This window comes from Sphaeramia orbicularis, chromosome 17 (assembly GCF_902148855.1).
Source record: "Sphaeramia orbicularis chromosome 17, fSphaOr1.1, whole genome shotgun sequence".
NCBI lineage: Eukaryota > Metazoa > Chordata > Actinopteri > Kurtiformes > Apogonidae > Sphaeramia > Sphaeramia orbicularis.
In genome coordinates, this window is record NC_043973.1 from 50,685,012 (window position 1) to 50,701,275 (window position 16,264).

General features: G+C 35.0%; 1 pseudogene; it reads left to right on the plus strand.

Annotated features, from left to right (window-relative positions):
• The window catches only part of LOC115437426 (cadherin-18-like), a 127,173-nt pseudogene that overhangs the window by 32,718 nt on the left and 78,191 nt on the right, over positions 1-16,264 (plus strand).

Below are 16,264 nucleotides of genomic sequence, written 5' to 3' on the forward strand. Positions count from 1 at the left end.
GCTGGTGTTCTGTGACGCTGTGCTATGATTGGCATGTGGTCTGTGACACTGCGCTCTCATTGGCTGACATTCTTTGACGTTGCGTTCTCATTGGTTTGTGTTCTGTGACGCTGCACTCTCATTGGCTGACGATATGTGACGCTGCGCTTTCATTGGCTGACATTCTGTGACGCTCCGCTCTCATTGGCTGGTGTTCTGTGACGCTCTGCTCTCATTGGCTGACGTTCTGTGATGCTCCGCCCTCATTGGCTGGTGTTCTGTGATACTCTGCTCTCATTGGCTGCTCAAAACAAATAAATGAATGAATGAAAAAAAGCCTGTTTTGTTTTAAATCATTGCTTCCTGGTGCTTTTTAAGGCTAAAAACTCCAAAAAGACTGTTCTAGGTAATTTGCAAATGCCCATGTTCCTGTGACTTTAATAAAAGAAGCCTCAAATCATCGCAACTTTCACCGCAATTTTTATGAAAAGTTGCCGCAAAATCAGGCATTTTAGGCTGCGATAATAAAAAAAAACATCCCTCGAAATCCCGGAGGGACTGATATATGTGCCAAGTTTTCAGTAAATTGAAACAAAAGTGATGTTTTTATAGACATGTGAAATTTCACCCATTATAAGTAAATGGGAGAAAAAAAGATTTTAAAAATTCAGAAAAAATGTGAACTTTGACCTGCTTTTCCCAAAATGTAATCAGTTGTATTCTGGGTCACTGGTAATCTATAAACCCAATTGGTATGAATTCAACCAACAGTTTTACTGCTAAAGTGTAAACAAACAAATAAACAAACTGTACCTAAAACAATACCCTTGCCTCCCCTCCCCTGTATTTTGTGGGTGTTTTTTCAGTGAAAATCATGTATTTTCCATATTTAATTTACTGATCATGTAGATTTTCTTAAAGCTCAGATTAAAATTGCAATTTATTATATCAAAAGCAGAGAAAAGTGAAGAAAAAGTGACTTTTACAGCAAAATATATCAGTAACTGAATGTAAAATCAAGTGTATCCATTTACTGTCATTGATCCAACTCCATGGTGTTTTACTGGTGAATCAATGCTGTAGAAGATGACGGTGTTTCCATGTGTTTTACATGTATTGATAGGATTAGTGGATCAGCAGGTATTAAACAGTTTATATCGGTAGACGGTTTGTGTCACTGGTGGCTGTTTGGGTCTTCATGGGTTAGAAAATAAACAGATCTAGTTATGGTGAGTATGGCTGCTTGCATTTCAGGTATTGATTAAACGGTAAAAATGTAGAAACAAGATGGACGAGTATTTAACCGGTCTTTTCCGGGGCCAGGTCTGTTTTTAGCGTGCATCATGTGTAATAAGCTGAAAAAAAAAAAACACAAATGGAAACATGAAGTCCTCATCGGAGGAGCTGATAATAGCTTTGGGTTTCTTGGCAACAGCAGAGCCAACAGTTCCCAAACGTCGAGAAACACATATACTATATAATAGTTTGTTTTTTTATAGAGTTAATTACCTGCACCAGTGATAATTACTTGAATTTATCAAGCTGTGAGTCTGTCTGCAGGGTCGTACAAAAAATACTGACGCACAGGGTTCCTACAGGTTTCTACAAGTTGAATTTAAGACTTAATTTAGACAACTAAGACTTTAAAGCCCATTTCACGGCCATACTGGCAAAAATTTGTGATTCCTAGAATTTTGGAAAATGTATTTATTTACTCTAACACCTTCATTCCCACTGAAGGCTACAACGTTATGATAATTGGTTCCTAATTTCAATATAAATTGTTGGAAAAGGTGGAAGTGAGTAGATTAGCGTTATTTTCTTTGCAGTCTGGACATTTAACAGACACATTTAAACACAATAGAGTGAACAAGTTTATGGAAACCTAACTTAAGACCTACCATCTGGGGTGCCGTAAAGGGGGGGTAAATATGACATATTCATGGGGCCCAGCATGTGTAGGGAGCCCAGTGGATATAAGGTAGAAGTTGTGAAAATTTCACGTAAGCTCCGGAGTAAAAGAGGGGTGTAGAAGCTTGGAGTCGGACGTCCAAAGTTAAGTTTCAGTTTCGGTTTCACGCCAGTTGAGGTTTTTACAGAGCTTATGAAATGCACCTCTGTACCCCCAGTCTCTACACTGCTTACACCCTCCTCCACTCCTTCGACACATTTATAGAAAATGTATTTTCTGAAGGGCCCACAACGTTTACCTTCTGTTGTATTTTATTCTTTTATTTTGGTTTTATTTATTCTTCTGTACAGTTTTTAAAGTGCTTTACAAATAAAGTTGGATTGGATTAGATTGGATTGGATTGGATGGGGTCCACAATTGGTAGTGGTGCCCCAGCCTACCATCTCAAATTTAATATCGTTTAAAGGGTTTTTTTTTAAGGTATTAAATGCAGATTTGGAAATCCCAAGACATTTTAAGACCCATGGAACCATGGAAGCAATTTTCATGAAACATGGTGGAATGGTTGGGAATGGGCCACGGACAAACATCTAACATTTTGAGACAGATCTACCAGTGGGGGTACCGTTCAGTGACGAGAATGTTCTGTAAATAGCTGTTACAAGCACAAACGTCAGCTGTGTTGAAGCCCCGGAACGAATGTAGATGAGCTGTTGCTGCTGAACATTGAACCCAGGAATACAGAGGTGTATTTGTTTCCCACAGGAAGCAGAATTAGCCAAACTGTCATAAGCACTATTTGGACTGGGTTAGTTTTACATGGCATAGTTTTACATTTCAGTTCTGTTCAACATGTTGATGCTCGTATGAACTATGTTTTCAGCTCAAAAATGAACAATTTCGGCACAATTAATGCTATATTTTCATGTCACAAATGGACAAGTTCTATTTGAACTGAATTTCTCTGAAAAACAAATCTTCTCTTCTTTTGGATTCCCCAGTTTTTCTTCCCAGATTCTCTCCTCCATATCACATGTTTTATTTGTACAGGTTCAATCTGGAGTATGGTGCTGATCCATCCTGCTTCTGTTCCACCAATACATACATGAAGAATGGCACACAGCACTGTTTACATCAACACTTTTACAATAAGAAGCATTTTTAGACACAAAGAACAATTCTAGATTGTTCTTTCCTCTTTAGTCTGATGCTAAACTATCCAATAAATAATAGTGCTCCTAGTTTTTGCACAGGGATCATTAGTGTAAACGCTGACATGGCTGCAGAGCATCAGTATGATGGGATCCACAACAACCATGTCACATCCGTCCACTGACACATTTAGTGTTTTTGTGTCAGCTGGGATTGTTTTAGATCCACAATACCAACATTTATGAAGAAGAGCACAATTAGCAATAGGAAGTCTAGAAGTTTATTCCTAATAAAGTACTGGGACTGACCAGAGCATCATGGGTAATGTCACGTCCGTCCACCAGCAAAAGTTTTCACATACACGTGCTATTCCAAATCCAATATTTATGAAAATAGAGCTTCCACTGTCAGAGAATATCAGTAGTCTGTGCACAAATGGATTAGCATTATTTACACACACTTCTAGGACTGTAGGACAAGTTGGGTTTTTTTTTTGACCCCCTAAGTAAATTTTAGCCGATGGGCATGTGGGGTACCGCCACTTTACCACAGGACGTCGGTAATATTACAGGGTTTCTGCTGGCCATTTATCTGGCCATAGCAATGGGATTGTAAGGCTATTGTATTCCAAAACTACTAATATCTCCCAAACTATTGGTCCTATCAACTTGCCATTTGCACTACTCTCTTCCTTGACCAAAAATAAATAAATATGACAAACTGCAGCAATCAGCTTTTTCCAGATTTTGTGTGATGCCCAAGACACACACACAACATCCACTTCCCTTTTCTAATACAGTTTCAGTGAGTGGTACAGTCTGTGGATGTGTAATTCATTTGTGGTTTTGGTAGTCCTAAATTTGTTCTGCTGCTGCTGATAGTCTGGACTACTTATTATCTCTGTAATGTGGAATCCCTAGAAATGTACATTATAATGTGTGGTTTGTTTATGGATTAAAAATATGGCTGGCAGAGGTCCACACTCTCTGAACAGTTGTTTTCTTATACAAGCTCTGTTACTATCCGAGCCTCTCAAGTAGGTCAGTCAACAGTAATATCGTCGAAAGGCTAACTAGCTCTAAATTATTATGATTAAAAGTACCAATAAGCTCCAAGCCACTCATTTTAACTGCATTCGGTTCGATTTCCTCTTGTACTTAGGTTCGCTGAATGTAATTACCCCATCCCTGTTTCCCATAAATTATGTTTACGCTGTATGTAAGTCAATTGTAGCTGCAATAAGTGTGTTTCAAGGATTCACTATATTTTAACAGTAGGGAGCAGGAGGTTTGCTGGTAGCAGATACGGGTAAATAAGATCTGGTTGGCGAAAATGTTAGGTCTGTTAACAACTTTTTTTTTTAGTTTTTTTAGTCCCTCATAACACTTATCCTATAAAAACCCAGCACCATCCAAATGAACTTTTATCTGTTTTTGACCTTTCTTAAATGATTTATCTCCATTTATTATCATATTATCCTCCGTATGTTGCATTTCTTCAATAAAAATCAGGTATTTTTCCATATTTAATTGACTGATCATGTAGATGTTCATAAAAGCTCAGATTCAAGTTAATTATCAAAATATCAGAAACTGAGAAAAATTGAAGAAAATGTGATTTTTTTTTTTTTTTTTTCAACAAAATTCATCATTAACTGAACATAAACCTTGTGTGTCCATCCACTATCACTGATCCAACTCCATGGGTTTTACTGCTGAATCAATGTTAATGTTTTTAATTTATTTCCATATTTAACATTTCTTAAGTCATTTATCTCTATTCATTGTAATATTATCCTCTTTATTTGAAGTATTTTGTGTATTTTTCAGTGAAAATCCAATATTTTGCCATATTTAATTCACTGATCATAATGTTTGTGTTGTGTTTTTATATCAGAAACTGAGAAAACTGAAGAATAAGTGTCTTTTTCAGCAAGATATCAATAACTGAACATAGAAACGTGTCTCAAATCATCGTCATTGATCCAACTCCATGGGTTTTACCAGTGAATCAATGTTGTAGAAGATGACGGTGTTTCCACGGTAACTACGGAGCCTCTGAATGGGTCGTATGTGATGACCAGGAAAAGACGACAAACTGTGTTTTACACCAAATATTTACATGTATTGATAGGATTAATGGATCAACAGGTACTAAACATTTTAGATGCAAAAATACACTTAATTATGCCCAAAAATCCTACAATGCACGCAAAAATACACTTAAATATGCTAAAATATCCTACAATAGATGCAAAAATACACTTAAATATGCTAAAATATCCTACAATACACGCAAAAATACACTTAAATATGCTAAAATATTCTACAATCGACGCAAAAATACACTTAATTATGCTAAAATCTCCTACAAAACAAGCAAAAATACACTTAAAATTCCGTAAATAAAATGTTTACATCTACGAATTGTACTTGAACATAACATGAACAAATATGAACAACCTGAAAATTGTTCAGTAAAATAAGTGCAATGTTAACAATATTCTGCCTCAGTTTATCATTTATACACGTGAATCACAACGCACAGATCACAGTGGATCTACAAATATGCCAAACATTAAATAACAGGGAGAATATTATTAAAATTCCACATACTTCTCCTAAGAAATTTCAGATATTCACTTTTTTTTTTTTTTTTTTTGTAAAAGACTAGTCTATAAATGTGAACTTTTTTGTGTCATTTTACATTTTTTACACTAAAACAAAGAGACAAATTTGCAGTTTTCATTATTTATAGTTTATTATGATAGTATTTTACTGTTCTGATCCACTTTAGAATTAATTGACCTAAAATTATTTTAACATCCTTAATTGTTAATATTTTCAGCGTAATTTTTGTTTTTCACAAATACATCCCACAGGCTGGATTGAACCTTTTGGCGGGCTGGATTTGGCCCTCAGGCCGTATGTTTGACACCCCTGCTCTATATATTTAGTATTTAATGTGGCTATGAAACCCGATTTTTCATTAAACACTGGGTTTGCTTTTCTTTCTTTTAATTCTCTTTGTACATACAGTTGTGCCCATAAGTTTACATAACCTGACAGAATGTACATGGGACGGTCGAAATGATAATGATATAAAGCAAAAAAATAAACAACAAAAACAACAGATTTCCATAACTTGTACAGGTAATGATTGCATATAAAGTTGTTGTTTTTTTTCACTATCATTTTGTAGTTCTTGGGACCAGTACATATTTTATGAAAGCCAGGAATAATAAAAAAAAAAAACAAAAAAAAAAACAGGGTGATCAAAGCTTTTCCGTTCCACTTTTGAAACACGTGTCTCCATAAATTCATCAGCGTCTTCTGTCCGTCTTTGATGACTGGCCGGTTATTTTCAGTAAATAAATGCAGGCGCTGATGATGCGAAAGCCCAGTAAAATGTCTCCTTTAAAGTCTGTAACGTTCTGCTTCACAGATACTTCATAGAGAACGAGGAGGAGAGGCCTCTGTATTTCACCATCGGAGTGAACAGCGGTATCATCAGGACCAGTCAGGTTCTGGACCGGGAGGAGACGGCGTGGCATAATATTACCGTGATGGCTGCAGAGGTTGGTAAGTCGACAGCAACAACAGAACAGACTGAGGATATACCTGCACTTTCAGACATTTGTTCTACTGTGTCTGTTGGTCCATACATGCATGTTTTCCATCCAGTGTCTGCTTGATGTTCCTTTGGCTCTTAATGGGGAAATCCCCCAGCACTAATCATGCAGTAGTTCCTCTAAAGGTAGTTTTTCAAACAAATTTTAATGGAACTGTCAGAAAAATGGCAAAAGAAAATACACATTTCTGCATGTTTCCATGCACTACTGCAAAGTGGTCAAAATGTACTCATTAGCATAATACAATGAGATTGTTCAAAAATGGTTTTGATTGTGTTCCTTTTATTAAGTTGAGATAATTAAGACAGATATTTCTTTTTTGGCAATATATCAAACTTTTATTTAGAAGAATCATTCTATAAAAATGCCATGAGGTGTAACTCAAAAAGTCCCTCAATTATATATTGACTCAGATAGATAGATAGATAGATAGATAGATAGATAGATAGATAGATAGATAGATAGATAGATAGATAGATAGATAGATAGATAGATAGATAGATAGCACAAATCTCACATCTTGCATACATTCTTTAAAAAATTTAAAAAAAACTTTTTTTTCATGTTCCTTATGATCATGTATTTAAAAATTACATAATTAGTTAATTACGGAAACAATCACTTATTAATAAATGATTAATACATGTTTAATAAATGATTAGATATACTAAAATGTCAACTAAATAACTGTTTGAATTTTAATAACAACCACCCTCTAATTAGATAAACAATAATACAATAAGATTATTCAAATAAAAATGATGACTGTGTTCTTTTTATTAAGTTGAGATAATCGTGAAGGATATTTCTGTTTTGGCAATATATCAAATTTTTATTTAGAAGAATCTTTTTGTAAAAGTGTCATGTGGTCTTATGGTTATGTTTATTTTAGGCCTGAAAACAGCAAAGCTGTCAACTATACCTGTCAACTATGTTACCGTGTAAAGGTAACTAAAAAGTCCTTCAGTTATATATTAACCTAAATAGACAGACAGACAGCTTACATCTTGCACACATCTTTATTAAAGTAAAAAAAAAAAAAAAAAAAAAAAACTTTTTTTGTTCCTTATGATCATATATTTAAAAATTCCATCATTATTTAATTACGGAAACAATCACTTATTAATAAGTAATTAATGCGTATTTAATAAATGATTAGATATACTAAAATGTCAACTAAATAACCCTCTGAATTTAATAACAACCACCTTCTAATTCGATAAACAACAATACAATAAGATTATTCAAAAATTGTTTTGATTGTGTTCTTTTTATCAAGTTGAGATAGTTACGATAGATATTTCTTTTTTGGCAATATATCAAACTTTTATTTAGAAGAATCGTTCTATCAAAATGCCATGAGGTGTAACTCAAAAAGTCCCTCAATTATATATTGACTCAGATAGATAGATAGATAGATAGATAGATAGATAGATAGATAGATAGATAGATAGATAGATAGCACAAATCTCACATCTTGCATACATTCTTTAAAAAATTTTAAAAAAAACTTTTTTTTCATGTTCCTTATGATCATGTATTTAAAAATTACATAATTAGTTAATTACGGAAACAATCACTTATTAATAAATGATTAATACATATTTAATAAATGATTAGATATACTAAAATGTCAACTAAATAACTGTTTGAATTTTAATAACAACCACCCTCTAATTAGATAAACAATAATACAATAAGATTATTCAAATAAAAATGATGACTGTGTTCTTTTTATTAAGTTGAGATAATCGTGAAGGATATTTCTGTTTTGGCAATATATCAAATTTTTATTTTTTACAATAAGATTATTCAAAAATTGTTTTGATTGTGTTCTTTTTATCAAGTTGAGATAGTTACGATAGATATTTCTTTTTTGGCAATATATCAAACTTTTATTTAGAAGAATCATTCTATAAAAATGCCATGAGGTGTAACTCAAAAAGTCCCTCAATTATATATTGACTCGGATGGATGGATGGATGGATGGATGGATGGATGGATGGATGGATGGATGGATAGATAGATAGATAGATAGATAGATAGATAGATAGATAGATAGATAGATAGATAGATAGATAGATAGATAGATAGATAGATAGATAGATAGATAGATAGATAGATAGATAGCTTCATCTTTTATACTTGCACTCTGACAGACCTGTGCATAATAATCTCCGTGGACCTGAATGTGTCCAAATGCCAAATAAAACTGTCCTTATGTTTCCATACAGTATGTGTGTAAACCTGAGGCGTTCTCTTTGTCCTATTGAACTGCACTGGTCTAAATCATATAAGTTTCTTGCCAGTTCCTTTGTCTAACTTTGCTTTCTGCAGCTCTCTATCCCATTTGCTGCTGTCTGTGTTTGTTTCTCATTCAGTGAGCACCACAGTCTAATTATTGTAATTATTCACTTAATCGGTTTCAATTGCACTCACTCACATTTACCTGTTATTGAAAGGCCAAGATTTCCATCTCTCCAAAGCAAATTTTCAGCATTTCTACCCTGGTTTGTTAAAGCACAAAGGAAAAATGTGATTAAAATCTGCTGGATGGAAACGTATCTAATGTTCCAGGTCAGACTGTCCTCGACTAGAACCATTTTCATCCCTAATAGGACCAAACAGTCTGTTTTGCGTTCTGCTTTTTTGTAAAGGTCAGGGATTTGTGTTTAACTCATGAAGACCCAGTGCTACTTTGGTGGCACCTCCAAAATAATTTGTTCTCTATATTTAACTTTCCTTAAGTGATTCTTCACCGTTTATTATAATATTATCATCTGCATTTGGCTGTTTATCAATGAAAATCAAGTATTATATTATATTTAATTGACTGATCGCGTTGATGCTTGTGTTATCTTCAGTTAATAATATATTTAGCTAAAAAGTGACTTCAGTTTTCTCAGTTTAGACATAACCTGTGAATTTATTCTGAACTTTCATGAGAATCTACATGATCAGTGAATTAAATATAAAAAAAATCCCTGATTTTTACTGAAAAATGCAAAATGTGGAGAATAATGTTATAATAAATGATGATGAGTCACTTAGAAAAGGTTAAATGTAGAGGGAAAAAAATATCTGAAATTTGTTATAAAAAGAGGACTGAGTTTTCAATGGCTAAACATAATTATTAAAAGAAAAGGTAATTAACATATAACAAAGAACATCTTTTTTTCTAGAATTAAACTTCTCCTACACTGGAATTTGCTAGAAAGTGTTTCTTTTACATTTGTTTAACTTGAGTGTAATAATGTATGCATTTTCTAGAGCTGTGTTTAACGAACCACAAGGTACAGAAGATACTGAGTGTGCGAACAAAGCAGTTAAAGCACAAATGATGGGAGGGTCACTGCAGGGCTTGGTCTTTGTAAGTGACTGAAAGCGTTCACCCATGACAATGCATACATTTACAGACGTGTGGGTTATTAGGAAAGCAGAATGTCAGCTTCAGTTGACTAAACTGCTCTGGTTGACGTGAGAGTAAGCTTAGAATGGATTCCAAACAGTGAACATAACTGGTGTATCTGTGTTGAAGGCAAGGCAAGGCAAGTTTATTTGTATAGCACATTTCAGCAACAAGGCAATTCAAGGTGCTTCACACAGGACATTGAAATAAAAGAAACAAAAAGAAACACATTTAAAACATTATAAAAGAAACATATAAAAGGTGATTAAAAACAGCGAGTAAGAAAACAACACATAAATCAAAATAAAATAAAATAAAAACACACACATATTAAAGTAAAAGTTGCAGTGCAGAGTTTCAAAGAGAATATAAAATTTAAAAAGTCAAAAGCCTTTTAGTCAGCGGCAGCAGTGAACAGGTGAGTCTTTAACCTGGACTTAAAAGAACTCAGACTCTCAGCAGACCTGATATTTTCTGGTAGTTTGTTCCAGATATATGGAGCATAGAAACTGAACGCTGATTCTCCATGTTTAGTTCTGACTTTGGGAACACAGAGCAGACCTGCACCAGATGACCTGAGTGGTCTGGATGGTTCAGACTGGACTAGAAGGTCTCTGATGGATTTTGGGCCTAAACCATTCTGTGCTTTATACGCTAGTAAGAGAATTTAAAGTCTATTCTCTGAGAGACAGGGAGCCAGTGTAGAGACCTGAGAACTGGACTGATGTGGTCCAGTGTAGAGACCTCAGAACTGGGCTGATGTGGTCCAGTGTAGAGACCTCAGAACTGGACTGATGTGGTCCAGTGTAGAGACCTCAGAACTGGACTGATGTGGTCCAGTGTAGAGACCTCAGAACTGGACTGATGTGGTCCAGTGTAGAGACCTCAGAACTGGACTGATGTGGTCCAGTGTAGAGACCTCAGAACTGGACTGATGTGGTCCAGTGTAGAGACCTCAGAACTGGGCTGATGTGGTCCAGTGTAGAGACCTCAGAACTGGACTGATGTGGTCCAGTGTAGAGACCTCAGAACTGGGCTGATGTGGTCCAGTGTAGAGACCTCAGAACTGGACTGATGTGGTCCAGTGTAGAGACCTCAGAACTGGGCTGATGTGGTCCAGTGTAGAGACCTCAGAACTGGGCTGATGTGGTCCAGTGTAGAGACCTCAGAACTGGGCTGATGTGGTCCAGTGTAGAGACCTCAGAACTGGACTGATGTGGTCCAGTGTAGAGACCTCAGAACTGGACTGATGTGGTCCAGTGTAGAGACCTCAGAACTGGGCTGATGTGGTCCAGTGTAGAGACCTCAGAACTGGACTGATGTGGTCCAGTGTAGAGACCTCAGAACTGGACTGATGTGGTCCAGTGTAGAGACCTCAGAACTGGACTGATGTGGTCCAGTGTAGAGACCTCAGAACTGGGCTGATGTGGTCCAGTGTAGAGACCTGAGAACTGGACTGATGTGGTCCAGTGTAGAGACCTTAGAACTGGGCTGATGTGGTCCAGTGTAGAGACCTCAGAACTGGGCTGATGTGGTCCACTCTCTTGGTCTTAGACTGGAGCAGCAGCATTCTGGATCAGCTGCAGTCGTCGAATAGACTTTTTAAGCAGACCACAGAAGATACTGTTCCAGTAGTCAACTCCACTAAAGATAAATGCATGGACAAGTTTTTCAAGGTCTTGCTGTGACATCAGTCCTTTAATCCTAGAAATGTTCTTGAGGTGATAGTAAGCTGACTTTGTAATTGTTTGTATGTGGTTTTTAAAATTCAGGTCTGAATCCATGACAACACCCAGATTCCTGGCCTGGTCTGAAGTTTTTAACTGAAGTGACTGGAGCTGCATGCTGATTTTAAGACGTTCCTCCTTGGGTCCAAAAATGACTACCTCAGTTTTTTCTCTGTTTAACTGAAGAAAGTTATGGCCCATCCATTCAGATATTTGCTCCATGCATTTACCCAGTGCTTGTATGAACTGAAAATAGTCTTGCAAGAATGGTTCACGTCTATCTAAATGAACCCTTTAACCCCTGAGACATTATTCCAGGTAAATATGTGTCTGTTTCAGTGTCATTAAAAAATCTTCAATAAAGCCAAGAAAAATCTCAAATTTAGCTAAAAATCTTGAATTAAGCGGAAAAAAAAAAAAAAAAAATCTTCAGTTAAGTAAAAAAAAAAAAAATCTTGAACTAAGCAAAAAAAAAAAATCTTCAATTAAGTAAAAAAAATCTTGAATTAAGCCAAAAAAAATCTAGAATTAACTTTTTTTTTTCTTTGTTTTAGTGCAAAAAATAACATTAAATTATGAAAATATCCACATTTACAAACTATCCCGTAACAATAAAATGTCAATAATCTGAACAAACATGAACAACCTGAAATGTCTAAAGAAAATTAAGCACAATTTTAAAAATGTTTCTTCCTGTTCCTCAGTGTTTAGTGTCTTTGTAGATCTGATCCATAATGTACATGTAGAAATGATAAGTTGAGGAATAATATTGTTAAAATTGCACTAAATTTTCTTACATTTTTTAATTTAAATTTCAGTTTTTTCAGGTGTTTTTTTTTTCTTTGGATAGTTTATAAAAGTAAGTATTTTCATAATTTAATGGGGTTTTTTTACACTAAAACAAAGACAAAACTTTGGAGTTGTAATTATTTATAGGTTATTATGTTATTATTCTACTGGTCCGGCCCACTGCAGATCAAATTTAGCTGAATATGGAACTGAACTAGAATGAGTTTGACAGCCCTGGGTTTAAGGGTTACCAAACGTGTGCCTACCAGTGCAGATGAATCCCACCATGATGACATTTCCAACTGTATCTGAAGCTGTGCAACCCCAGAAACACATAACGTAAAAGATAAAGATGTTTTTAGAAAGTGATTTATTTCAGTGATTTTTTTTTTTTTTTTACCCCCTCATGGATTGCTTACTTATTGATCTGACAGGACCTTTGAATCCCGACACAGAGATGGTGTCTGTGAATGCATCTAAGCGACAGTCCATCAATTCTTTCTTCTTGATCCTCCCTCTCATTTCCCTCCAGCCGATGCTTGCCTTGCCAATTACCCTTTCTCCTACCATTTACTGCACAATAGTGGGAGTAATGGACTGAGCAGGAGCATTCATAAATGCCACTCGGCTCAGTCACCCTGATGGTGAGCCCCTGGAGATTAATGCAAGACAGCCCTCCTGCACGAGGGGTGTCCAGGACGGGGAATTGGGGGGTGAGGGCTGGGATACCAACCATATCATTTACAAATCAAACATGTTAGTGGTGTGGCTCTGAAGTCGTTTCAGGACACAAATGAGCAGAGTATAGTCAGTGGACGGCCCAATAAAAACACAATTACCCCAAATCTATACGTCTATAAGTGGCTTTGAGTCATTTTATTAGGTTTGGTATTAGTTTTCCAGATAATACAGAGAATGGAACTATTGATCTGCAACAGAGGTTGTGACACAAACACCAAAACATCTCCTTATATAACAGTCATGACTTATTAATACGGTCATTTATGTTGAACTTTCTGTATTTGGGTGCTTCGATGAAACTGGGTTTATTTTGGTACCTCACCCAATAATAAAAGAGAAATTTAGACATATTTCCCCCCAGAATGTACCTAATGATGACCTCAGATAAATGCAAAAAAAAGTATACTCTTGCTCTGAGCCATCCCAAAATTGATGAATTTTTAATGAAATATTTAGGAAAAAATAGGACCAAAACTGAGACATTAAAGCTATCTAGGTGTCAGTGCCTTTGATCTGAAAACATGGCTGTAAATGGTCTTATATGCCGCTATAAATAAAGACACCGTGTTAAATTTAGGATCATAGTGTTTTTTCTAATCCATACATCGGTGGTTTTCATGAATCTCAGTCTCATTCCAGGTTTTGTGTGTAACCCATCGTGTCCACTTGCATTGCATGCCGAACCTCCCCCCCAGGATGTACCTAATGATGACCTCAGATAAATGCAAAAAGTATATATTCTTACTCTGAACCATCCCAAAATTTATGAATTTTTAATAAAATACTGGGGCCAAAAAGAGGACCAAAATTGGGACAGGAAAAGCTCCCTAGGTGTCAGTGCGTTTGATCTGAAAACATGGCTGTAAATGGTCTTATATACCGCTATAAATAAAGATACTGTGTTAAATTTAAGCTCACAGTGGTTTTTCTAACCCAGACATGTGGGTTTTTCATGAATCTCAGTCTCGTTCCAGGTTTCGTGTGTAACCCATTGTGTCCACTTGCGTTACATGCGGAACCTGCCCATTTAAACACATATAAATTGCGAGTGATTTTACAACAGCGGTCATTTGTGTGAAACACTCTGCCTTGCATATTTAGTTTGATTCCCAAAATGTACCAGTGAAAGAATAAGGTATTTGAAAAAATAGTTGCGCATAATTTTTGTGTCCTTTTTGGTCAGTGTATCTTTTGGTAACTGGATTTTTTTTTTTTTTTTTTTTTTCAGAAACAAAAGAAAAACTAGTGCTTAATTGAGTTTTGTTTTAAAATAGAAGAATTAAAATTTAATTTCAAGGTGTATTTCTTTTTTAGTGTCAAAATGGATAAACCAAAAAAAACCTGATTGATTTTCATTTCTTCTTTCTAATAACAGAAAACAAAGTCACTACGTGACAGAAATGGAAAAATGGAACAAAAATGCCTTTTTTTTTTTTTCGCTTTCTGTGACCGGATGTTATCATTTTCAAAGGCAGAATGCTAATGCCATTAAGGTCACAAAGATTATTACAAATGATGGGTTTGTATGAATCTTAAAGTTCATACGAAATCTGGATTATTTTTTATTAGAAAGAGAAAACGAAAATCTTTTTCTTTTATTTATTTATTTATTTATTTATTTAGGTTTATCGGTTTTGACGCTTAAAAAGAACAACACCTTGAAATTAAATTTTAATTTAACTATTTTAAAATGAAAATCAATTAGCTACTAGTTTTTCTTTTGTCTCGGAAAAGAAAATCCATTTACCGAAAGATACGCTGACCCTTTTTACCGTGTTACATGCGGATTTTTGTTTAAAAATAACAGAAAATGTGTTTTATCTGAGAAATAGTTTCTCTTTTATCTCAGTAAATATTTTTTTTTTAAAACAGACCCAAAGTGCTTCCAAACTTGCTTCATAACATTAGTCTAGTTCTGGTTTGAATTTTTAGCCCCATGTCCTGTTTTTAGGACCAGTTTCACAGAAGCACCCATATCGGAGACAAATGATGTGTCTTGAATCTTTATAAAATAAGCCTCTGCATCTTGTGCTTGTGTTATGATACGATATGCATCTAGATACAGGGAGCTGTGACATGATACAATATGTTCTAACAGAATAATTTGGTTTGATTTGATTCAATTTGATGCAATACAAACTTTAATAATGTAGACACTGGTTTTCCATGATAAATTAAACTAAACCAATATTATAGTGTCATTCCTTACAATCAGATGTAGGTATTTCACAACATACAAGGGAATACCAAATGCATTTTCTGATAGCATGAGTTAAAAAAAAAAAAAGAAAAATGTCTAATTTCATCACAGAATTACATGTCACTGTTTATTACTTTTCCAGCAGATGAGGTTAAATGGAAAAAAACAAAACAAAACATTGCCATGAATAAATATGTTTCACTTTAGCGATCGAGAACTTGGGAAATTATTATAAAAATACAAAGGAAAATAAATTAGAATGTATACAATACTCCTCCATTTTCTCATTTCATATTGGCATGAGTGCTTCAGTGGATTCAAGATGACATGTAGTTCAACATTTCATTTAGAGCAGATATCATAAAAATGCAGCAACAGCTTCATGAAGGACCAGCAAACCTTCCCTTTGTCCAGTGATAGCTGGGATTGGCTCCACCCTCTTAAGGATTAAGGACGCATGTAGTTGAAAAAGTCAGTTTTTCTTAAGTTTTTCGTCTGTTTTGATAAAATAACCTTTGAATTCCCTCTGAACTTCTATGAACATCTACAGGATCAGTAAATAAAATATAGGAAAATACCGGATTTTTAGCCCGGAGGCAAGGGGGTATTGTTTTTGATTCGGTTTGTTTGTTTGTTTGTTTGTTTGTTTGTTAACACTCTAACAAGGTCAGCAGGTCAAAGTTAAAGTTCTTTATGAGTTTTTAAAATCTTTTTTCCACATATA